We start from the raw sequence: 7,830 nt of genomic DNA, 5'->3' as shown, positions 1-7,830 counted from the left end.
CCAATTGCCAAAGCTCCATATCGATTAGCCCCATCGGAAATGAGAGAAATGATGACTCAATTGCAAGATTTGATAGATAAAAGTTTTATACGTCCTAGTAGTTCACCATGGGGAGCTCCGGTTTTATTTGTGAAAAAGAAGGATGGGACTATGAGAATGTGTATTGATTATCGAGAATTGAATAAAGTCACTATTAAGAATAAGTATCCGTTGCCAAGGATAGATGATTTGTTCGACCAATTACAAGGTGCAAGTTTCTTTTCAAAGATAGATTTAAGGTCGGGTTACCATCAATTGAAAGTGAGGGAAGAAGATGTCCCTAAAACGGCTTTTCGAACGAGGTATGGTCATTATGAGTTTGTGGTTATGCCGTTTGGATTAACAAATGCTCCGGCCGCATTTATGGATTTGATGAATAGGGTTTGTCGACCGATGCTTGATAGGTTTGTAATTGTATTTATAGATGATATCTTGGTATATTCTAAGAGTGAAGAGGAACATGCGGTGCATTTAAGACAAGTGTTAGAGACTTTAAGAAGAGAAAGATTGTTTGCTAAGTTCTCTAAGTGTGAATTTTGGCTTCGTGAAGTTCAATTTTTGGGCCATGTCATTAATAAGAAGGGTATTTGTGTTGATCCGGTAAAGATAGAGGCAATTATGAGATGGGAACCACCTACTAATCCTACCGAGGTTAGGAGTTTTCTAGGTTTAGCGGGGTATTATCGACGGTTTATACAAGATTTCTCTAGAATAGCCACCCCACTCACCAAGTTGACTCGTAAAAGTGTGCCATGGAGATGGGAAGAAAAGCAAGAACAAGCGTTTCAACTCCTTAAGGAGAAGCTTGTTCAAGCTCCCATATTGGTTTTACCGGAAGGGAATGAGAACATGACGGTTTATTGTGATGCTTCTAAGAAAGGCTTAGGGTGTGTATTGATGCAAAATGGAAAGGTCATAGCTTATGCTTCCCGGCAATTGAAGGAACACGAGAAACGTTACCCTACGCATGATTTAGAATTGACGGCCGTAGTTTTTGCTTTAAAGATTTGGTGTCATTATCTTTATGGTGTTAAGTTTTCCATTTATACCGATCATAAGAACTTAAAGTATTTGTTTGATCAAAGGGATTTGAATGATAGGCAAAGGAGAGGTCTCGATTTGGTGAAAGATTATGATTGTGAGATTTTATATCATCCCGGAAAAGCGAATGTGGTGGCGGATGCTCTTAGTAGGAAGTCGAGTCATCAACCAATTAAGATAACAAGTTTGGCTATGGTAATATCGCCTCGAATATTTGATGATATTCATGTTGCACAAGGTGAAGCGTTATCGCCCGAAAACGTGAGAAAAGAAAGGATCAAGGGGCAAGTTGATAATTTTGTGGTAGATTCCCGTGGTTTAAGGCTTAGATATGGGAGGATTTGGGTACCTTTGCAAAGTGGCGTTAGAAGTGAGCTCCTAGACTTAGCTCACAAGTCTAAGTATTCGATTCACCCCGGTGCTACGAAAATGTATAGAGATTTAAGGAAAGACTATTGGTGGCCGGGAATGAAGAGGGATATAGTTAAGTATGTACACAAGTGTCTTACTTGTCTTCAAGTGAAAGCCGATCATCAAATGCCTTAAAGTAAGATGCAACCTTTAGAGGTACCGGTTTGGAAATGGGAGCATATTACAATGGATTTAGTGACTAAGTTGCCTAAGACCCCTAGACAACACGATGCAATTTGGGTTATTGTTGATAGATTGACTAAGAGTGCATTATTTTTGGCAATAAGAGAAGCTTCTTCATCGGAAGCAATGTCTAAGTTGTATATGAAGGAAGTTGTTGCAAGGCATGGAGTACCGGTTTCCATAGTTTCGGATCGAGACACTCGATTTACATCTCGATATTGGAGAAAGTTTCAAGAGGAAATGGGTACTAAGTTACATATAAGTACCGCGTTTCACCCACAAACGGATGGTCAAAGTGAACGGACTATACAAACTCTCGAGGATATGTTAAGAGCATGCGTCATCGATTTTGGTGGTAGTTGGGATACTCACTTACCTTTAGTTGAATTTTCGTACAACAATAGTTATCATTCTACAATCGGAATGGCGCCTTATGAGATGTTGTATGGAAGGAGGTGTAGAACCCCGATATGTTGGGGCGAAGTAGGTCAACGGGAATTAGGAAGCACGGAAATAGTACAACAAACTACCGAGATGATTGACCAAATTCGTGAAAGAATGAAGGCGGCGCAAGATCGACAAAAGTCTTATGTTGATAAAAGGAGAAAACCGATAGAATTTCAAGTAGGTGATAAAGTGATGTTAAAAGTTTCTCCATGGAAAGGCATCATTCGTTTTAGAAAGAGGGGAAAATTGGGTCCAAGGTTCGTGGGACCATTTGAGATAGTGGCGAAAGTTGGGAAGGTAGCCTACCGTTTGGCTTTACCCGATGAATTGAGTAATATTCACGACACGTTTCACGTGTCACAATTGAGAAAGTGTTTGGCGGATGAATCAACTTATGTTCCTTTGAATGAAATTGAGGTTGATAATAAGTTAAGATATGCGGAGAAGCCAATAAAGATATTGGAGCAAAAGGTTAAGCGCTTGAGAAATAAGTCGGTTACATTATTGAAGGTATTATGGCAATTTAGAAAAGGTTCCGAATGTACATGGGAACCCAAAGAATGGCTCATGAAGTATTATCCGTCATTGCATCAAGAGTGGTTCGCGAGGACGCGAACGATCCAAGAGGGGGAGAGTTGTAACATCCCAAATATTTAAGGTATTATTTTATGTAAATTTTAATTGCTAAGAAATTATATGGTAAAGGTTGTTTTATGTTAAATGGATAAAAGTTAAGTTTATTGGTTAAGTTAAGAAGGACTAATGGTGCAAAGTTAGAATTAAGGACTTCCCTAACTATAGATGTGATGGGGAGGGTTGAAATTGCTAATAGACCAAAGTTATATTAAATAAAAGAAATTAGAAATGCTGGAAATTGAATTTATTCACAAAAAAATAAAGAAACCTCCTGGTTGTATGTGTGTGTGTCGACTTGGAAGAGGAAGAAGAAGGAGATCACCAATTGATGAAATTAAACTCATGCAAGCTTGAATTTAGTGAAATCTAACACACCTTAATCACTCTAGCAAGCTTTAATCTTCCAATTTCACTCTCTTGGTGCACAATTAGGGTTCTTAAACTCTAAAAGACAAGGTATGGATTTTGTGTCTAGGTATTGCTTGTATTGTGTGTTAATGATGAGATTATGTTTAAGAAAGTTGCTATTTGTTAAATTGTGCACATTTGAATAAATTAGAATGGAATTGTTGATGATTTTGGAAGTAATTACATGTATGAACTTGCATTATAGATTTATGGCATGATTATGGTGAGATTGATGATGTTCTAGTTAGATTTCTAGTCATGCACACCAAGTGTTTGTTAAAATGTCTCAATGAGAAGTTTATGTGTTCTAGCTAGAAATTGTGATGAAGGATGTTCATGTATGAACTATGGTTATTGTTGAAGGTTATAGAAATTGATTATTTGATAATTTAAGGGTGTTAGTAATGAAATTGGATTGTATGCACATTTCTTAAATAATGAAAGGATTAAAGGAAAAGTTGCATGTATTGCTAAGAAATGAACTAGTAAATGTACTTGATTAAAGTTATGAAGTTTAATTGGTAATATTCTTGTTTTAGAAAAGATGAGATCAAGGCTAGAATGTATGTATGTTGTGATTAGGGGGTTAAGTAAATGTGAAAGTATATGATAGTGTATTAATACATGAAAGTTGTGATTTTCGATTGAGTGATGATTAATGAGATTAGCTCATGTATAGGTGCTAATCAAGGAAAAGAGGTTACAAGTGATCAAGGAAATTCAATTAAGCAAGGTGAGTTCATAGGGGGTAATATGGGCGGGTCAAGAGTGGCTTAGTGTTCTCGGATTGCATCCGTGCAAGAGAGAAACGACTAAGTGCACTAGTTATGTAGCTTAGATAGAACTATTGGGTTAACCTAATAGTTGTATCTATGGTTGATGTTTAGCTTAGGCAAGGTTATTACATTGCTAGTAATCTTGCCTATGGTTTGTGTTAGCTTAGACACATTAAGTGTCTATGTATGAGATGATGATAGCTTAGGCATATTTAGTATGTCTATGGTTAGCTTAGGCATGATTACTAGGTTCGGCCTAGTAAGTCATGTCTATGGTATGAATGAATTGGATCCGAATGTATGCAAGCAACCAATGGGTTGAAGGATAAGTGTTATGATTTATGCCCACATGTTTTGTGTTTTGTGTTTTATTACTTTCCTATAACTCACTAAGTGCAAAAGCTTACCCCTATGATGTTTTATGTTTTAGGTGCTAAGGTCCATCGTGAAGGTAAGGAGCCCGTGTAAAGCGCTAGAGGAGCATTGGCATAGCGTAAGTGGTATTGCAAGTCCCTTTTTGTAATCACGCTCTACGGTTACCGCTTATTAAACGCCAAGGGCTTTGAATGAGTCATGTTTGTTATTGTTGAACTTGGGACCAAATGATGGTTTTGATTCATGAAAACACGTTTTGTTGTCTAAATGTTGTTTATAGATGGTTCACGATGTTAGAAACTGATTTCTGATGTTTGTGTATGAATTATGCAGTTTTAAATATGTTTGAGTATGATGAAAAGTGAAAAAGTTTGGTTTAAGTGAAATGTTGCAGATCAGCCCCCGGATTAGTGTTATGTCGCGCCGCGGCCAAGGGCTCCGCGCCGCGGCATATAACTGATGTTGGGAACAGAAGCAAGGCTAAGAAGTATAAATTTTCCTGTGTATTGTCGCGCCGCGACAAGGCTGGCCGCGCCGCGGCATAAGCCTTGTCCAGGCAGTAACCTTGTTTTTCAAAAAAAAAAAAAAAAAAAAAAAATTACTCGATTCAAGGCGTTAAACCTTCCCAGAAGGTCACCCATCCTAGTACTACTTCCGCTCAAACACGCTTAACTGTAGAGTTCTGACGGGATCTGCCGTACTTGTAGCCCCAAAAATGCGTTGTGTATATTAAGAACGGAGGTTACCTTCTAATTGACTCAAACTTACTTACTTATACCAATGTGGGATGAGTTATTACAAACTTACCCACTTGGAATCCTGACGTCCTCATCAGGCCGAAACATGTAGTGACCCCTGAAAATTTTGACTAATTTTAAATCAAACTCTCGATACGATATTGTATTTTCAACATGATAAGCAAAGTCTGTTAGGTTGGATCTCAAAAATTTTGAACTGTTTCATATATTCAATTGACCTTCGACCATTCCCGACAATTCACGAACAACTATTTGTAAATAGTTACATATATATTTAAATATATATATATATATATATATATATATATATATATATATATATATATATATTACTTGTAAATATATAATATTATATTTAGTTGTTTAAAAGAATATAATTAATATATTTATTTACTTAAACTTGTTAATTAAGATTTGATATATATATATATATATATATATATATATATATATATATATATATATATATATATATATATATATATATATATATATATATATATATATATAGAATGTGTATATTGAAAATGAATGATTTCGAGCCTAATTAGTAAACGTCAGTAACACTCGGTTGACGTTTCGTTAGTTTTAATATAAATATATTACATGTTCATGAGGGACTAAAATAAAAGTTGAACTGTAAATCGATTACGAAAATGTTAGATTTGTTAAAAATATTTTTACCTTTTTAAGTTTAAATATTAGTACTCTGTACATATAAATTAGAACAGAAAATAAATAATTAATGAACCTTTTTTATCAGGTTTCAAACAGTTAATGAGTGAAATAATTAATTATATTTAATCTAAAAGTTTGGGATTTTTATTAACACTTTTATACGACAACTGTTTAGCAATGGACATGATATAGCACTGCGTGGGAAAACCGTCGGTAGAAATAGGTACCCGGCTACTATGGATGAATTATCATGGTTACTGTACGCAAATAAATTATTATTGTTACTGTGCAAGAAGTCTTCTTTGCTTTTCCTTTACACCAACTATCTATTCATTTTCTATATGTATATATGTGTGCATATACACTGCATATATAGAAATATCACACATACATATACATATGCTCAGTGAACTAAAGACCACCATCGATCAATCACCTCCTTTGATTACTCGAACCACTGCCGCCACCTCTTTGGCCACCTTCACCTTCCACGACCACTTTTCTTCCTCGATCACCACCAAACAACACCCACCATCGAATACCACCACCTATCTCTCTTGTTCTCTCTCTCTATGGAAACCGAGACCACCATCATCATCGAGAATCATAACCATAGAACAACCATTACCTTGTTTTTCGTTATGATTATTCGGTCACCATCTTCACCTATACGTGAACAACTACACCACCGGTACCACCGGCCGACACCCATAACCACCATGGCCATCACTTTTCTCGGCAATCATCACCATACATCACTCTATAAACAACGACCACCACCTTCCTTCTTCCGTCACCACCTTTGAAACACCAAACCCACCACAACCATCTCCCTCTATCTCTTATATATATATATATTTTTTTTTTGCTACAACCACCACCATTCGATAAACCTCATTTAATCACTGAACTGTTTCATGTTTTATTTATGGCTCGATCAAAGTTGATGCAGGCTGCTATACTTATACGTTTGTTACAAGCCATTATACATGCATTTTTCTGTTACAAACAATCACGAGCCACCCCTCACCCTCTCTTGTTTCCTGATCGACTTGTCAACCATTGAAACCTGCCACTATCTTTCCACCGAGAACGAAACCCATCACTATCATCATCTCCACACCCACAATCACCTGCTTTACTACTCGAACCCATTGTTGTGTTGCTGTGTTTCGACCACCATCACCATCCCTTACTGCCGTCAACCTCCATTAATCAACCGGCTGCCGTCACCACAACTCAACCATCACTTCTCCATGTTTCCTCTCTCTTTCCCTCTCTTCTTCTTCTTGAATCACCAACAAACAACCATCGATAACCACCACAGCCATCTATTATCGAAACTGTCCTTTTTTTTCTTTTTCTGTCTTCTGTTTCTTGAGTTTACAAAATGATGAAGGTGAAACGAATTAAAGATGATGATATCGAATGAAAGTGACTAGGGGGATAGTGGATAATGATATTTGATAATCACAGCAATATTTAAAGGATGATGATGCGTTACATATGAACCCCACACCCCATTAATCCTTTATTCAATTTAAATTAAAACATGTAATTTTGGAAGGAAATGGATACTGTGTAATACGAATTATATGTAGTTAAGTGGGTCTTGAATCAGAAAAACGAAAATAGCCAGATGGTTTGTGGTGTTATGGACGAGCGAGAGGTCGCGGGTTCAATCCTCGCTTGGGGCAGTTTTTCTTTTTAAAGGGTTTTCTTAAGGTAGTTTCCATTTCTAATTTTAATATAGTTATTATTATTGTTATTATTATTATTATTATTATTATTATTCATTATTATAATTATTATAAATATTAGTATTATTGTTATTAGCATAATTATAAGTAGTGTAATTATTATTATTATTATAAATTTTATCATTTTATTATTAATGTAAGTAATATTATTATTATTATTATTAATAACTATCATTATAAATATTATCATTACTATTATTAATAAGATTATCATTATTAGTAAGTTATTACTATTAAAAGTTATCATTTTTATAACAAAATTAGTATTGAAAGAATCATTATTAGTAAAACTAACATTTTATCTTTATTACTAAAAAC

The sequence above is a fragment of the Rutidosis leptorrhynchoides genome, chromosome 8, assembly GCF_046630445.1.
Source record: "Rutidosis leptorrhynchoides isolate AG116_Rl617_1_P2 chromosome 8, CSIRO_AGI_Rlap_v1, whole genome shotgun sequence".
Lineage (NCBI taxonomy): Eukaryota > Viridiplantae > Streptophyta > Magnoliopsida > Asterales > Asteraceae > Rutidosis > Rutidosis leptorrhynchoides.
The sequence above is the reverse complement of the archived record's forward strand: the minus strand, read 5'-3'. Positions refer to the sequence as shown.